At 37.4% G+C, this 18,911-nt stretch overlaps 1 protein-coding gene across 1 annotated transcript in view; it reads right to left on the reverse strand.

Moving 5' to 3' along the window:
• LOC126763738 (formin-J) overlaps positions 1 to 18,911 on the reverse strand; it is a 76,399-nt gene that overhangs the window by 40,585 nt on the left and 16,903 nt on the right. Inside the window, exon 2 of the mRNA XM_050481483.1 lies at positions 2,450 to 2,482. The gene's annotated coding sequence lies outside the window, so the exon portion shown is untranslated. The remainder of the gene's footprint in view (positions 1 to 2,449; positions 2,483 to 18,911) is intronic.

Genomic DNA, 18,911 nt, shown 5'->3' on the forward strand with positions numbered 1-18,911 from the left:
GAAAAGCAATTACCACCGAAGTCCTTCCCCAACATTCTGAATGTTGCGGCGCAAGAAATTTGTGTGGAAATTCTTCAAATTCAAATAACAAAGTCTTACTATTTTTTGCCCAATTGTATCTTTTAGTTAAAGTGAATGTTATTAACTTTTTACATTGCAAATTATCTACTAAACACGCACAAATGTACATACCATCTTTGAGGGCATGAAGGGTATAAATAAAATCAGTTGTAACCAAAGAGATGGATCTGCCAGCACTGGGCATCAAATGGCAGCCAGTGAAAAGAGAGTGAAACTCGAATCGCGTCAGCAACCCAATACAAATTGTGTTATGTCTGTACATAAGTACATATGTACATATCTAAGTATAAGGATGTAGATCGATTGAGGTCGTTTTGATTTAGATTTGCATGTTTTACGATTTTCCTTTCGCTTGTCGTAATTAGCCTCTATTGGCTTGCAACAATTGACAAGCAATGATAAGTGATACTTTCGTTGATCGACAGCGCCTGTAAAAATACTGGAAATGCAGCTACAACAACAACACTGGTCTATTGTAGTCGATTTTAGAATATGAAACGCTGCTAGAATTTGCATTGTTATAACAACACTTTTTGTTGTTTCTATCTGGCTCTTTATGAGCTGCTGCAACGTAAGTCTGCTTAGAAAAAATAGAAAAAAATGCTTCAAATTGATTTCTCGCCATAAATTGATTTCATGTTTTCAACAATTTATGCAAACTGCAATGAAGGCAATGCAAAGCAAAAAAATTGCAAAAACAAAAAAAAAAAGAAAAATCGAAATGTTGTAAATGCGACACACAAATGCCGTCGGTGTCATGTTGTACGACTTTTATTTGACACGCATTGGCATGCAGGCATGCTTCACACATACACACACGCGCATGCATGCGAATGCAACCATGCATCAGATGTGTGCGCCAACTTTTCAGCACGATTTCGCTGTTCAGCAAAGAATCGGCGCGTATTTAACAGTTCAATAACGAACCGAACATAATTAAACAATGGAAATTTGCCAGCAGCAACAAAGCAACAAAGCAATAAGCATATATTTTAGAATATTAAATACAAACTGCTGTCATTGGCAAACACAAACGGCTTTAAAAATGTTGCCGCAACTTGTTGACAAACATTCTCTTGAAAGGCAACAAACAGGCTGTTAATTTCTGTGTGAAATTCGATTGATGGCCGGCTGCCGAGCAGGTGAGCAAGTGCGAAACATAACACTTACCACCCGTCGCGTGAATGCACATATGTAAGTAACCATGACAGGGTATAATAAGTTTGCTATGAACTTCGTAACACCAGGCGAGAAACGTTGGATATCCTATAAAGTATATACACTCGTATAAATGATTAAAGTGACAAACTGAGTCCGTCTATCTGTCCGTTTGTTTCTATAGTATATATAGTAAAAATTTAGATATCTCGATGAAATTTGGTTGGCGCGTTCCTTAGCCAAAAAAACAAGAGTTCGTAGTTGGGCGTAATCGGATTATAGCCACGCCCAAAAAACGCCATTAACCTGAAACGTATAAAGTACCGTAACTAAGCACTAAATTAAGATATTAGACTCTTATATAGCACAGGGGACCGCAGTGGTACCTGTGGGATAAAAATTTTGAAAAGGTGGGCGTGGTCCCGCCTTCTAATAAATGTAATGTACATATCTCCTAAACCACTGAAGCCACAATACCCAAATTCGTCTAGCACAAGTATTATTAAAAGTCCTACCGACAGTGTGAAAATGGATGAAATCGGATGATAACCACGCTCACTCCCCACATAACGGTACTGTTAAAAAACTACAAAAAGGGCTATAAATCATTAACTAAATACGCGGAGATGGAATGAGAGACCTTTAATGAAGCCGGGGTCAAAATTGATCGATGGAAGTGGTACCGCCCACCGAAAATAGCGGTCAATGTGTGAGATGTATAATTGAAATTTAGAAAGAATTTTTCCCTGATAGTAGTATGTCTGTGTGCTACAAATGGGTTAATTGGTCCAGTAGTTCCCTTAGCCCGCATATACCTAATATAAAGATTTTCGAACTTCCGGGTGACTTTATACCGCACATATCGCCTAATTTGTGAGTTATTTTAATAAAATTGAGAGAATGTGTTTAGAATGAATAAAATCAGGTGAAAACTCGCTCTAGACCTCATACAACTAACAAGCTTTATGTACATGAAGGGCCAGGGAAGTAGGCTTTAATCTTCGCAAGCGTATGAAATGTTCGGTTAAGCTCGAACTTAGCGCTTCCTTACTTGTTCTTTAATATTTTTAATATTATTTGTCGTTTTTTCTGAAGGATTTCCATACTAGCTTTTGTGGTCGTAGGTCGCTTTTATTATTATTAATGGCTTTGTGCCAGTAATTGCTACTTAACACCGCCATAAGTCTTAAACGCATTCATATGTACATACCTAGAGGTTGTCGAGTGCAGTGTTGCAGATTTTCTGAAATGAAAAAATGAAAAATGTCTTTTTAATTTGTATTAATGGATTAATGCAAGCAGAGACACATTTATTTTAATCAACTCACACATATACACAAACATTCATAAATTTAGTACATACATATGTACATATATTTATGCAAAGTACATTGCAGAGTGGGAGCTTTGTTGACTTCCGGATAAAGATTGATTGCGTGCGTAGGAATTTAAATGACAACAAAAACAGAAGGTTTTATAACTTTCAGGAGAGAAAAGGCCACTTAAGGTAAGTATTATTGCATTTAATGCATGAAAATATGAAGTGGATTATTTGTTTAACACATTCATATTTCTGCAAAAGATTCAGGTCTTTTGGTCCTCGTACCCAAAATATTAACCAAAATTTGTGGAGTTGATTCATTCAGAATAGCAGTGTAACTTAAACTACTGTGATCGAATTGAACGCGTGTTTTTCAAATCGGAAATTTTTTTTCTGTAAGTTGATAGTACTGTTAGTGACGTCTATGCAAAATTTCACGTCAAAATATTCATTAGTATTTGAGATACGCGTCGCCTCGCAAACCTCTAAAAGTGAATTCTTCGATTTTTACTACAAGTATGTCTGAATTTATTGAACAAAGAAGTGCGCTAAGGCACCATCTCATACTGCAATGGTTATAATGCAATGCAATGGTAATATCGTGCCGTAATCACCGCATTTGCCTGATTTACCATCGTATAACTTCTGGCTATTCAGCAAATTCACATGACCACTCCGAGGACACTGTTTTGACTCAATTGAGGATATAAAAGCTGAATCGAAGAAGGCTCTGATGGCCATTACGACGGAGGATTTTTCCAAGTGCTATGATGACTGGAAAATTCGTTGGCATAAGTGTATTGCAACGGGAGGAGATTATTTTGAGGGAGATGAAATGGACAAAATTCACCTTTCAAATTGATCACATTAGTATTTAAGATTTGTGCAAATATCTAACTACAATCTGAGCTCATGGTCTTGCTAAAAAATTTATAGGAAACACATAAAGTATGAAAAAATAGTATTTACAAATTATTAATTTGCACTTTTATTAAAGAAATGCAAACAAAAAACCGGTATTTGACTTGACATAACTTGAATAAAAAGTATTAAGTATTTTCCATGGGGAGCATTTAAATTTAAGCCGCAATTCGCTAGCTAAAACGCTATAAGCTTAAATGAACTTTTTGCTTCTCACAAATATTTTGATTATATATTTATTTATTTTGTCATCAGAATGCGCACCCACGCGATTGCTTAATATTCAATTCGCTGCACTTAAGCAGAATTTCAATATTGATGTCTTCGCTGAGCACTTGAGCACACACATGCGCATTCATAAACATTACTCTAAAGACAAATTATGAATCTGCGCACATTCACATACTATGCACTTATGCACATGCGTGTGTTTAGTTGCAACATTGACAGAACGAATAAAAGCTAATGCATTTACTGTTATGCTGATTTTATTACTTCTCGGACGCATTTAAACTTCGAAGCTCTGTAATAATTTGCAGAAAACGTGGAACTTGTCGCTTCTTTAGCCATGCATGCATATATTGGTAAGGTACAGCCACTTTGCCTATCGAACACGCCAAGTGTGACACCCACACCTGTGTCGTTGAAAAATCAAGCGAAATCAAATTGAATTGAATCGAATAAAAATGCGTCATGCGCGATAAATCAACACTTGGCGATCCGCATTGATGAATACATATGTACATATGTATGTATGTACGTACATCAATCGAAACAATAGGCACTTGGCTGAGTTTGCAGAAAAGGCTTGCCCATAAATGGCGTTTCACAGTGAAATACAACATCGATCTAAAAATAAAACACGATTTGACTATTCGAAATTTCATAAAATATGTATATAGACATATACACAATTATATTTATAATAAAAAGTTTGCTGACTGATAAACCCACATGCACGCAATAAATAAATGTAAAAAGTAAATTTTGTATTTTCGCACTTCATTCAAAGAGCGCGTTATTTGGTTATTGAATATTTGGCTTAAAATTCTGGGCATAATCACTTTTGTGTTGCATGAAATGTACGCTTGCATATCCCACCAGTATTGCCATATTCGTAGTTTTATCGCCAAAGCATACTTGAGAGGGAAGTAAACCGCCGATGAAGTGCCAACTCTTGGCTCAGCTGGCATACGGAAGTAGGTACACACATGGTTGTGGGCTGTTTTCATTGATTAAATCTTTCGATAAACACCGCGCAAGTAGATTTGTTTTATAAATATGTATGAGTATAGACATATGCATAGCTGGCTAGTTCTTGAGTTGAATGAAAGTAAATCTCGTACGAAATGTTGAAGGACAGCTGAGTGGCAGGTCTGCGTTAGATATCAGAAAAAACTAATCAAATCAAGTAAGCAAGAGCTAAGTTTGGGAATAACCGAACGTTTCATGTTCATGCCACTTGCAAGGATTAAAGCCGGGGAAGTACCATCAATTTTATTAAGTTAACTCACAAATTGGCCGATATATGCGGTATAAAGTCACCCAGAAGTTCGAAAATCTTTAATTTAGATATATGGGGGCTGAGGGAGGTATTAACCCCATTTAACCCATTTGTAGCATACAGACATACTACTATCACGAAAGGATTCTCTTGGAATTTAAATTTTAAATCTGATACATTGACCAATATTTTCGGTACCTAGAGGTTCGAACAATTTCGTTAGTTTTGGACAACTTTAGGTCATAAGGTGGCACACTCTAAAGGCATTATTCGTGCAAAGTTTTATCCCTATAAGTCCTTTCATGTCATCTCGGGGGTAAAATTTAATGCCCCTGGCATATTTAGTTACTGATTTCGCGCTCTTTAAGTAGTTTTTAACAGTTCCGTTATATGGGAAGTGAGCGGGGTATCACCCATTTTCATACTGTCGATGGAAGTTCTTGTAAAAATTGCGCTTAGCTAATTTGGTTGTTGTAGTTTTAGCGGCTTAGGAGATATGTACATTAAACTTATTAGACCGCGGGACCACGCCCACTTTTTAAAAATTTTCTGTCTACAGGTGTCTCTTACAGTACAGACGGACTGACAAACTGTCACTCGGATTTCAAGTCGTACCTGGAACTAATTTCGTATCTAATATGCGCTGGTAGTGGGTTAGGTGGACAATCTATTCCGAAATACTTCCTAAATCCTCAACGAAACTCAATAGCTGGATCAATTTATAAACAGTAAGAAGGGCGGTTTTGTGAACTCTGGAAGGGGATGCGGCTCTCCATGTCCACTCTTAGGTTATTCCCTTCAAATTGGAACTGCAAGTCATCCAGATTCCAGTTATGCCTTAATAGAGGGTAGCTTCTCTTTGTACTTGCCTTTCCTTAGAGTCATTTCCTGAACTTACGTCCGACCCAGGCAACTTATAAGAATATTCTTGAAGAAGTTATGCTTTATGGTAATACTAACCTTAAACTTAAATTTACCGAAGGGATTAATTAGTAACGCTAAATTAAGATTGGAGTGGTAAACACGTTTGAAAAGCACTCAGACAATTGTTTGATTAAGGAAGATATCGCGAATTCGTTACTCGTTGATCACTAGACGCATTTGTTTGATTTATTTTTTATCAGTTTGTAGAAATGAAAGTATGACGATTATGACACTGGAAGATTTCGAGGAATGAAAGAAGAATATACTGATCGTCAGTCACTTACAGTTGGCTTTTTTGATTGTGATATGGGAAGGTTTCACTGAAGGATCAGATTACGAACGAGTCGGACGTTTTATTTATCTTCCTCTTCGCGTTTATTTATAGAATGATCGCTTGAGTCGAGTTAAAGTTGAAACAATGAAGCTTGTAAATCTTCTAATTAAAACTGAGATTCAACTTAAGTATATCACTCTAGAATGTTCCAAACTTGATGCCATACAATTCTAAACTATTAAAATTCCATATAAGTATATATCTACAATAAACTTTTTGCTTTCGATAGTTAATGTAGTGACTAATAGGCCACAGAACTTCTGAATGAAATTAGAATATGTAAGCACACGCTGTGTTCCGTCAACTCGTCAACGTTCTGCCCGTAAGAAAACGAAAACTCAAGGGGCATTTGATCGATAAGCCCACACAGAAACGGCAAAAGCTGAAACCTTAAGTCAATGTCAAACCGAAGCAACAATGCGCGGCAGCAAAAGCAAGCAGCACATGAGCAACAGGCGTTTTTAGCAAAAGCAGCAAAGCATGTCGCTTTCAGTAAAGCTAACAATGAAAATACCCAACAGCAACAACAACACACGTGCATATTTCATTCATGCAAACGCGAATTCAAGCATGTGTGTGTGTGTGAGTGTTTTGGCACGCTGCAAGAGCCGGCTTGGACAAGAGCTTAGGGAACACAATACGCTGCGTGCTGTGTGCCATAGCCTCGAGCTTCCCCCTTTCGCAACATGCGCGCAACACATGTGCACCATCAGTGGCCAGCGCCAGCAGCCCCGATTGGGGTCATTATGTTGCGCATGCGTGAAACGGATTCATCCCACTGCACTCGCATGACACGCTTGGACTATGGACGTGAACGTGAACTCGAAATTCAAACTGTAATGAATGGCAAATGCAAATTCGCCGCTCTGCGACGAGCTGTCGATTACTATTAATCAGCGTTTTAATTAATATCAGCGCAGTTAGCTACTGCATTGTGCAGGTATGTGTGTTTGTATGTGTGCGAGCACATCTGCGCGTGTCATTTTAAATTATTTTTTTTTTGTATTTTTTTAAATACTTTTTTTCGGGTTTCAAGTTTCCCACTTCACATGCCGAACAAGGCGGCATTGCATAAGTAATTGCCTCAAAAGAAAACATTAATCTATGCATTGTGCATAAGTACATATGTGTATGTGTGTATGTATGTATGTATGTAAAGCAAGTATTTGTTTGGCCGATGATATATGACTTGAGCGATTCAAAGTTAAGGTCAGCGTGGCAATTGGAATGTTGGCAGCCGATTGGCCGCTGACGCCGTCGACACCGTCGACACTTGGACGCACGTCGAGTGGTCAAAATGTCAAGTAGAAGAAGTTGAGGTGCTGCTGGTAATTAAAGTGCACTGAACTCCCTGCTCCGACGCATATTGGCATAATGCCGCTGTTGTTTTGCTGTTTTGCTGATTGGTAGCAGCGCTTTTGTGCTTAAATCATGATCCAGTGCATAAGTGTGTTTGCTATTGTTGCTGCGTTGAGGTTAGCACAACAGAAAGCAAGTACAACACACACAAGTGCATTAACACTTCAAAATGCTAAGTCATTAGATCTTACCATATTACTTAACGCATTTGGCTTATAACACACATCCACACAACACACACATTTGTGAATTAAGGCCTGTAATTGGTGCTCATGACCTCCTCGCTAAGGTTCAAAACCTCTCAAAGAAATCGTTTGCATATTACGCTTAAGCGAAATTGGCAAGCAAAAAGCATAAACAAATCCATCTACCGATCTATATCTCGAGCATTACTACTTAATCACACACACACACAGACACACTTGCACTCACACACAATTGCCGCTTAATTAAGTTATTAATTTATGAATGAAATGACAAATTAGTGTGAAGCCCACTTGCTTAGACACTCGCACTTTTTATTCACTCAATCGCCTTTGTATTTTTCGCTTTTTCGCCTTTCCGCTTAAGCCACAAATGTTCACGCTTAATTAAATCAATTATTTAGTTTTTATATTGATTGCTAGAAATTATCATTGTTTGCAAATTAACTCAAGTCCGCTGCAATTGCCGCTTGCATACATACATACATACATACATGCATATTGGCGAAGCCGCTGCTGCGAATTACAATGTAACGATGCAATGTACGGCGAATAATGAGAATAATTGCAATAACAATAAAAGCTTAGAAAGTGCACACGTGTAACGAATGAACACTCAAAGACATACATATGTACATATCGATGCCAGTATCTGTGGTACAGCGCTGGGCTGGCCTATTTCGAATATGAACTGGTTGAAATGTGTGACTAAAATCACATTGTCACGCTTATAAGTAACTGGCGAAAAAAGGAAAAACAGTAACAGCAAATTTTGAAAAATTTTGAAAAATATCGAAAGTGATTTTGGGGTCTTAAATTGTTTTTCTCGTCATTGAATGGATCGTTTAGCGGTTCGAAATCGGTTTCGATGCGGAAAGAGTTTTCTTTTTTTTTTATGTGATCATTGATACCGTCGATACCCAGCTTTACCATAAGTAAAATGTTTTATCAAGGTTGATACAAAAAGGACAAGGTTTGTACAGGATACATCAGATCCAAACACCTGCATAGTGAGATAAGGGACATAATGAACTCCACTCCAAGCAGTTTCTGTTTGGGTGCTTTCGCAGAAATCATCTTAGCAGTAACCTGCTTGGAGCGACACCGCCACCTTGTAGCATCAAGAGATCCTTCGTCAATTACGTCCGCGACATAAAACAATACGCCGACCAGACTTCGGCCGGAACTAACTTCAGACATGCACTGATCGCCATTCGCAGTGGAGCCGGATTAACACCTTCACCGACTCCATCTCAGTGAGTGGCGTACTTGAAGTCAAACCCCACCTATTGCAGACGAAGAGCTGGAGTTGCCGAGAGAAACGAGAGTGACCTTTGTGCAGCTTCGTTCTGGATACTGTGGCAGGTTAGACTCCTACTTATCCGGAATAAACCCTGAAATATCAAACATATGTCCTGTGTACAATGAGTCCCCGCATGAGACTAGCCATCCTTTTGCATGCCCTACTAACCATACACATCTGACACCCTTCTCCCTTTGGTCTGACCCCGTCGGAACAGTACGTTTCCTAGACATACCGTAGGATTACGTCAATGACAACTTATGTAATCCTTACCATCCTAACCAGTTACAACAACCCACCCCGTACTCCAGTAACTTGAATTACGAGCTTAAAATGGAAGTGAGAGCAACTTGGAAAGTTTTTCAATCGGAACGGACTCAATAATTAGACCCAATATATACTTGTACATTCGTTAGTCGTCGCTCGATCTCGGTATATCGCTCCTAAAGTTGAGGCTACTGACTCCGAATTTCGGCAGCAAGTTTATTGATTTTGATTCGTTGTTGGATCGTATATCTCGTTTATGGCGCCGTTTATTATAGCAGTTTAGAGATCTAATCACACCTAACAATTTCGACAGGATGGCATAGTAGAACATTTTTTCACGGAGGAAAATACAAATATGGTATAAATTATACAGGCAATTTTTTTGAGTACTAATTCCACCTTAGTGAGGATTTGAACGCGTGTTGGTAGTGCCAGTTTGTACCTAAATGCACTTGGTAAAAATTTCACGATCTAATTGCGTCTGAACTTTTTAGTCACCAACGAATTCTATTGAGCGCGTGCAGTTTAAAGCGCCAATAAAAAAAAACGAATCAATTCCGATCACTACTTGTCTATATACACATCAACAAAAGTAGTTCTACTAACTTATCTTACGTTCGTGAATTCATAACAAATCTTCCGTTGACTTTAAATGACATACCAAAACAACATATGCGTCAATTAGTAGATACGTATGTATAACGGTATGTGCCGAGGAATATGGAATGCACATTACGAGTAGCATCACTTTTTCAACAGAATTGCCATAAAACGCTTTAAGTGCCTATTAACACTTAAATTAAGCTATAAAAGAGAGCAAGCGCTGCGAGATATTCATAACATTTCTTGTTGTGCGAAATTCTATTCGTCAGCTGTCAACTGTTGTTTTGCAATTTGATATACCCACGACTTGCTCGCTTTGTATTTAACGACGAGTTATATTTAGTACACACACACAGGCACACACGTGCATTGCAGTCAACTCGTTCCGACTTAAAGTGCACTTTTGTCGTTTATCGTTGGCAATTTGCTTTTTTATTTTCAAAACAACCATTTTACATGCAGCGAAGCAGTTAATACACGATGATATGTGTATGTGTGTGTGTGAATACTTTTGAATGCGAGATGAATCCAGGTGAAGTTTAGCTAAGACTCACAAACTAATATACTAGCGCTAGTATGGAGCTAAAAGCTGCCGCTACAGTGAAGAATGAAAATAAATGCACAATTGTTTTCGTGGCCGCAAAGTGTTAAGACTTGCTTGTATGTGTGTGCGTGTGTCTGTGAGGTTGTGTTTGTGTTTGCGAAGGCAAGTTGAACTTACATAAAAGGCATCTTGTATTTTATATTTCAATGTCAAGCAACAGACGTAAGTCGGTGAGTAATAGATACGAGCGTTCAGCGAGTCAGCGAATCAAAGCTGCGCTGAATTGCCTGCACCTGTTGCCCAGATTATCTTATATAATGTATGCATATATGTATGTATGAAGCGAAAATAATAAAATCACTATTGCGTAGGTGCTGCCAGAGTTTTCGGTTATATCATCATACTTTTCGATCGCCAAGACACCTCCATGATGACTCGATTAGGTAATTCTCAATACTGCAAGCACAAAACCGAAAATTAATAGCAATAAATAGCGCCAAAATGGTAAGTAGGAAGCTGCTGAAGCGTCAAAATTAGCACTCGCTGGCTCACAGCGAATTATGACATTTGCCGTTGATTGAGCTTATCGCGCTGGCACTCGCACTCAACTCCCTTCTACCAATGCGAAAAAATGCCACGGAGCTTACAAGACTATGCACACTCATATGTATGCAGTGGCGGCCGAGTCACTTGCAAGATGGCCATGTGAACCTCACAGGTTGCCACAAGAGTGTTGCGGTTTTTGCCTGTGTGGCAACGAACGGATTGCTTCATCGTTGTGTTGCATGACCAAGTTTTTGCGCCCGATCTGCCATTCACGATCTTTCAATTAATTCGCGCGATTATGTCCTGCAGTTATAGTGTGCTGTGCATTTGTTGTTGCCTACGATCAGCAGATCGGTACCCTTTGATTATGCTTCATTAACTTCGTATGCGATCGCGATTGCAATTGCAACAATCCAATTGTCTGCTTGACTTATGGCAGCAAATCGGCATTGAACACACACATACACACGCATATGCATATATAATGTTCGTGGCAACGGTGCTTGTGTGTGTTGCAACGACGCGGCATCGAAGCATCGTAAATCAATGTCTGTGTTAATTTCTGGTATGCGAGTGCGCAGCGAAGTGCATTTTCATCGATTTTGATTTATCGCACCACTTTGCCAATCTATGTACTTATAGGTATAAATATTGTTTTACATGGCAAATACCTGGCGGTTTTGAGTAAACGTAATAACGGTGTATGGATAAGAAGTTCAACAAGTCAAGGAGCTTGTAGCACAACAAAAGAATATTTCTGGAAAATTAATTTTGCTGAGTAGGGAAAAAGTTTCGACGGTGGGCAGATCAAGCTTAATCGAGAATTCATCAAAATCTGCTAATTTGAGAAATCAGTTCTTTTTCGGACATCATTCTAGCGTATTTTCCGAGAATTCGGTATTCTTTTTGAGCTTTGAGTCTTTTTTTTTTAACTGAAACATTTATGTACACTAAAGTAAAGGCAGACAGATCCTATACAAATTATACCCTGAACAGAGCATATTAAGTTTGCTATGAAGTTTGTAACACCCAGAAGGAAACGTCAGAGACTCTGCAAAGTGCATACATATACTTATACTCAACCTGACGAGTTGAGTCGATTTAGCCATGTCCGTCTATCTGCATATGCACCAATTAGTCCCATAGTTTTTAGATGTCGTTCTGAAATTTCGCACCCATCCTTTTCTTACCAAGAAGCTGCGTTATCGGGAATGCCGATATCGGATCACCTAACGGTTGTATGTATCACCTAAAACTAATCGATATAGATATAGGGTTATATGTATATATATATATATACATAAATGATCAGGTGACGAGGCGAGTCGAAATCCGGGTGACTGTTCGTCCGTTCGTGCATGTTGTAACTTGAGTAAAACTTGAGATCTCTTGATGAAACTTGGTATTAGCGTCCTTTCGATAAAAAAAAATGTCATAACTAAGCACTAAATTAAGACATAAAACTCTAATTTGGCACAGAGCATCAAAAAAGGCTTGAAAAAGTGGGCGTGGCCCAGACTTTCGAACTTCCGGGTGTCTTTATACCGCATATATCGGCCAATATATAAGTTATCTTAATGAAATTGAGAGAGCGCGTTCTTTTATAACGGTGTAAATTTGTGCTTAGAATAAATAAAGTCGGATAAAAACTCGCCCTAGACCCATACATATAACTAACAGGCCTTATGTACCTGAAGGTACTTCTCTGGCTTTCATCCTTGCTAGTTGCAAACGTATGAAATGTTAGGTTATATCCGAACTTAGCTCTTCCTTACTTGTTTTCATTCTAATTTCCATGTGTAAGTAATATCTCTTAGTGATCTATGCTTTAGGTTGCTGAATTATTGAGATTTCATGAGTTAAGGAGACTTAAAGCTAGCTAGTAACAATTAAGTTTGTTGTGTCCTTCGTAATTAACGGTCTGTAGTACCAAACTACAGGAGCTAAACTCGAACCTAATTTACTAATATAAATAACCTCTCGGCGGGCAGTGGTAAACTTCTAATTGTATATCCGCTTCTGCATATACTGCAAATAGGAGAAGGAACGGACTCGATTTATGATGGCTCTCTCTTTTTCTTTTACTGACCTTGTCTGCTAGTTGAAAATTTCGTTGTCACATATCGGTATAATCTGGCAACTCTTAAGGCATACATGAAAACTGTTTCTAATTATTTAGATTTCGCAAGCAATTTTGTTATTTCAAAGCAAAGAATTGGGTCGAATTTCATATGGTATGCCATTTCTCCTTTCAATTCGCAAAAAAGGAAATTAGCGCGCTATTTACATCAACACACCAACATTTGACGGCTGGAGGAAGCCATACTCAAAACGTACAAAAACATAATAACAGTATTATTATTAGAATTTGTTCTATGTAAATACCACAACAAACCTCATTTCGAACAACTGTTCACGATATGCCTAAACCAATGAGTATTTGGGACGCATGCCACAATTAGCTAACTAAGAACAAAGGCAGGAACCCATAATACACGCACAAAAGGCTAAAGAGAAACAGTTGCAAAGCGCCGAATATGGAATGGCAGTATGGAAACGTACGCTGGGTACATTTGGTTTTACGTTTTGGACAGCAACGTTTATGTGTTATAGCAGTAACCGTTAGCTCACCGAAAAGTTGAAGATGGCTGTGCGCGTTGCGCCGAGATGACGATTTAGTGGCGATGAAGTCAATCAGCGGCGCATAACTTTTAGATTGAGGCAGTTAAACGATCGAACTGAGTATTGTTAGTCCGTTGTTGTTGTTGTTGCTTTGTGGTTGTGGCTGAGCTGGCAGAGCTGCGGATATCCGCGGACGTGCGTTAATTTTTGAAGACGTAGTAGGAGCGCACCTTGTACTGATAAATAAACTCTACTGCAATGCTTTACCATTCGCATGTGTAGGTTTGGAGACAGGTATAAATGTGCGTTGTTGTTTGTGTTGTCACATTTTTTGTATATAATTTGTCGTTTGTTTTGACGTTAATGCGCTGCAATGACGTTCACATCAATTTTGCTTACGCTGTGATTGAAATTGAGCGTGTGCATGTATGTATGTATGTATGTACGTACGTATGCGATGGTGTGTCACACTCGTGTTGTGTGACGCATGCGCAACGTTTCCCCTTTTTTGGGGACGACCTTTTCTCCGTATTACCTTCACGCATCGCACATTGTTTCCATTCAAAGAAAATTCAGCGATGTTTGTGCGTGTGTGTGCTTGTAAGCATATTTTGGCTTAGGCAAACAAGGCGTCAGTCAATAACTCATTGAGGTCATTCCACACACATATTCGTACTTTAGAACAATTGAAGTATGAATAATAAGCAATTGGAAATTGGCAAAAAACTTTAAATTCCTACTTTTAAATGGCAATCAATTGTTGGACATTTGGGTCTTTAGAATTCTTTATTTCATTAATTTGATTGCTTGAGTTGTAGGAGTTTTTGGTGGCACAAGTTATGGTCAAGTGGAGGCCAAGGAGGCAATATTTCTTCTGTAATTGCAAAGTTTTCTATTTACAAACATACACGCATACACTTACATACATACGTAATGGTACGTAAACATATTTTGTAAACTTTTCAATCAAATGGGCAGGCAAATTCATGACAAATTGCTGGAAATTTTAATTAATTCAATTGTACGTCAAACTTGTTGATGAATTTATAACCTTCCAGTTGACGTTTTTCAATTGACGTTCTTCTTAACCGAGCAAATTAAATGTTTAGCAAGAAATTGCGCAGTGAACTTTTTAATAATTTTAATAAAAACTACGCTTGTAATAATGTAGCGATTTTCGAAAATATAAAACTTCACCCAAAATGCAAATCAAAAAATCTAAATTTAGTTTTTTATTGCTCCTGATTCACTACATCATATTACATATATGTGTGTATATAAAATTTCAAGCTCTCGCTATCAGATATAACCAATATATTGGGTAGTCGAAAAAGTCTTTTCGTATTTTGTCAATAGATGTTGTTGCAGTCGTATATCTCCAGTGTTACCAATCAAATTGTGTCATACCATATAGTGTTGGAAAGGGGAGATTTTAAGCTTCATTTAACCAAAAACAAATTAAATTCGGGGAAGTTGAAAAAAAGTTACAGCTGTTCAAAAATGAGTGAAGTTCGCTATATTTTGAAATTTTTTTTTTTATAAAAAAGGCAAGAATGCCACACAAACCACCAATGAAATTTGTAAAGTTTAGGGAGACAATGCTGTATCAGTTCGTGTAGCACAAAAATGGTTCGCTCGCTCCGTTCTGGAAATTTCGATGTGAAAGATACACATCGCTCTGTTCGACTATCGTTGGAAAAGTCGATAAAATTATGAAAAAGATTGACCAGGACCGTCACATAAGCAGCCATGACATCGCTAAGGAACTTAATCTTCATCGAAGTTCTAGAGAAGTGTTAAACCATTAATATTATAAATATAATACAAACCGGGACCTTATTTGCACTGAGCTGTTAAGTGAAAAACTTATTTTAAAAGTTCTTAAATTACCCCCAAAATAGATCGGTGATGACTACATTTGTTTCTATATTCAGCTACGACTTTCGAGGCCGTTTATGTAACACCACGATTTTTTAAAAACTATCTTTTTGAACCTTTAGACGCCTATATTTTCAAAATATGAGCTTATGCATTCAGTACTTGCATGTCAATATCTAAAACCAACACATATGATCTGCCTTGCTAAAAATATAATCTCAACCCTTTTAGGGCAGCGAGCCACAAACATGCTATATGTGCGTGTGCTTGTACCATCTAATATCTCCACTTCTAATTGATCACTTGCTCGTCCAAGCCATAAATTTGTTTGCCATTCAAATTGATTTTAATTGAATTGTGTCTCTCTGCCTTTCTGCTGAGCTTTGGCGTTGTCTGCCAGAATTGTGTGTCTACCGCGCTGACTTTGCTTTGGCTGCGTGCAGGGTTCGTTCGGCTCGTAACTTGCTACTTTTGACTCCATTAATGAAATGTCGCTGTGATTCTCCTTAACCGCATTGCCTCCATCATAACTAATGCCCACCGACTGCCTATGCCACATCGGCTTCTATGCGCATTTTGTTTACTAAATTTCGACGCGCTGGAAAAGAAAATAGAGACAATGGCATGCTGTGTTGTGGTTCAAGTACTCTTTTATTTATGGCCATTGCAAATTGAATTCGATTCCCCCGATTTTGTGGAGGATTTACATAGACTCTATTGGTTAAAGTGACACACAAATTTGGGTCTTCCGTGTTTGCCCTCATTGGTCGTCCCATTTTTTTACAATTATATAAGTATATGTGAATGTATGTATGTCTATGTCGGATTTCCACTTAAAGTTATGCCTGTATGTGTGTGCGTGTTTGTAAATAGAAGTTAAATTGAATTGTTGCTTCCGGTATTCGTGTGGATATATGCACTTGCACTTGCAGTGTTGCATTTGGTGATGAGCTTATTTGGACATACATATAAGTATGTACATACAAAGATGTATTGTATATATTTCGAATAATATGTACAGATGTGTAATAAAAAAAATAAAAAACGTTGAATACATGTATAAAGTAATGTTGCTGTAACAACAATACACATACATTTATGAATGTATGTATATGTATGTATATGATACATAATATTTGACAACTTTTACAGCTTTGACTCATTAAATTGTCTAATCTTAATGGTGCTCGCTCGCATTTTAAAGTGCCGAAAATCCCCGATTACTAATTATGCGCCAACAACAACAGCATTCACACTCTCAAAACTTGTCCAAAGTGTAGGCATAATTGTAATAAGCACTTAAAGCTTAAAGTCAACTCATCGAAAAGTTGCTTTGCGAATTTGCGCCGAAATTATTAAACAAAATTCAGCGAAAACAAATTACTCAGAAACTATTTTATCGCTTGACACGCTAAATTAATTAGTTCAGTATTGAGTATTTAATCAATGTTTTTAAAGTTTTTGCGATTAATTTGCATCAGTTTAAGGTTGCACTAGAAATAAATGTTGAAGAGTCATAAACCTCTCAAAAACATAAAATATGCAAATCTAAAAATATTATATATATACATATGTATCTATTTAAAATAATTCCCAGTAGTGAAACCGTGAGTAATTCGTTTAAAAAAAGTATTATGAGGTAGTTCTGAGAAAAATTGCCGCAGAAAACGATTTGAATTAGTGTTTGCCAACGATTTCTCCAATCCTCGAAACACTTTTCGTAAGTACTTTTTGGAATGGCCTTCAGCTCTTTTGCGAATTTTGTTTTATCTCTTCGATCGACTGAAAACGGGTTTCACGGCGAGAAAATTTCTGTTTGGGAAACAAGAAAAAATCCCTCGTAGCCAAATCTGGTAAATACGGTGGTTAAGAACCTGTTTCATATCCAAAATATTCCCCAAAATCATTCGAACGGACCAGCAGGAGAATCAAGTTCTATTGCTATCTCTCTAACACTATATAGTAAATGTATATATGGACATTAGGGTGTTTTTTTTAACTAAAAATTTTTTCCATCCCATCATGAAATTTCCTTGGAAATACCCTAAAAAAATTCTCTGAAAATTTGAGCCCTTAATATTAACATTAAGGACTGGACCAAGGCATGTAAAAATTTCCCATTGAAAATACACGACAATAGAGATTTTTTATCTTTAAATTTCTATAGCTCAGAGGCATTTTATGGCATCGCTTTGACTTTAGACGCTTATTCCTCAAAATTGAACACTCTACAAAAGTGCCCATTGCGACAAAGTCGAAACTTACACCGGCGAGGTAGTACGGGGCTCTAAACCTGATTTTTCCACGATACTCCCATTTTTTTGTATATATCTCGTAAATGACAAGAGCTATAGAAGAAATGTACATTACAAACTTGTAGGAAATTTTATTTCCAAGGTCAAAATCGCTATCATTAATACTTTTCCAGATATTCGGCTTTTTAAGTAAGGCTGTATGGATATATGGTATATGTACATATATTTTCATTGATTTTTTATTACATACCATCTATGAAAATTCTATAAAGACTTACTTAAAAAGCCGAATATCTCGAGAAGTATTAATGATAGCGGTTTTGACCTGGGATCTTTTTTGTAGCAAATAAAATAATAATAATAATTTAATAAGTCGTTAGTCCTCCTCTTGTCATATTTTGGCCATATTTGTTTAGTTATTATTGCATTTTGTTGTACTTTTCCACCTAATAGTTGCTAACTGTTGAAATTGTATATTGAGGTCTCTCTTGATCGAACCTAGCGGGCATGGTATTAACTCTACCTCGGATTCGTTTAAAAAAGTTTCTGCTCGTCCGCTTTTTCGATGCCGAAAATGTTCCTGTGGCCGGGAACCCAGATCAAGTCTAGGTGAAGCTTGTCTTCTAGTGAGCTCAGTGCCTTCTTGCAGTTGTCTGGAATTAGTCATGAGCGACGGCAAGGCCAGGAGGCATTCTTAGATATATTTGACAGGTTTTTGTTGAAGAAATAAGATTTTATATAATAAATTCAATTTTTTCCGACATGCAAGTGGATATAGTCCCTTAAGCAAACCAATAAATAAAATCTTGAAAGCGTCAGATATTTATTTATAATTAATTATAAATTTTTTTACGGAAAGTCTTTTCATATTATGATAGACCAAAGCATCTTTACATTTTGTGAATCTATATCATCTAGATAGTCGCCAGCCTCAAGTATTTAGTATGTTTTCAGCCAACCTCTTTTTCATGGCATTTCTGGTTATGAATTTCTATTACATTTGCCCACTGGGATATGTTTTCAAAAATGTATGTATGTATGTGTGTGCATATATTTAAAGTAATTAATTTTTCTCGCTCTTTCATGTT

Source organism: Bactrocera neohumeralis, chromosome 6 (assembly GCF_024586455.1).
Source record: "Bactrocera neohumeralis isolate Rockhampton chromosome 6, APGP_CSIRO_Bneo_wtdbg2-racon-allhic-juicebox.fasta_v2, whole genome shotgun sequence".
Lineage (NCBI taxonomy): Eukaryota > Metazoa > Arthropoda > Insecta > Diptera > Tephritidae > Bactrocera > Bactrocera neohumeralis.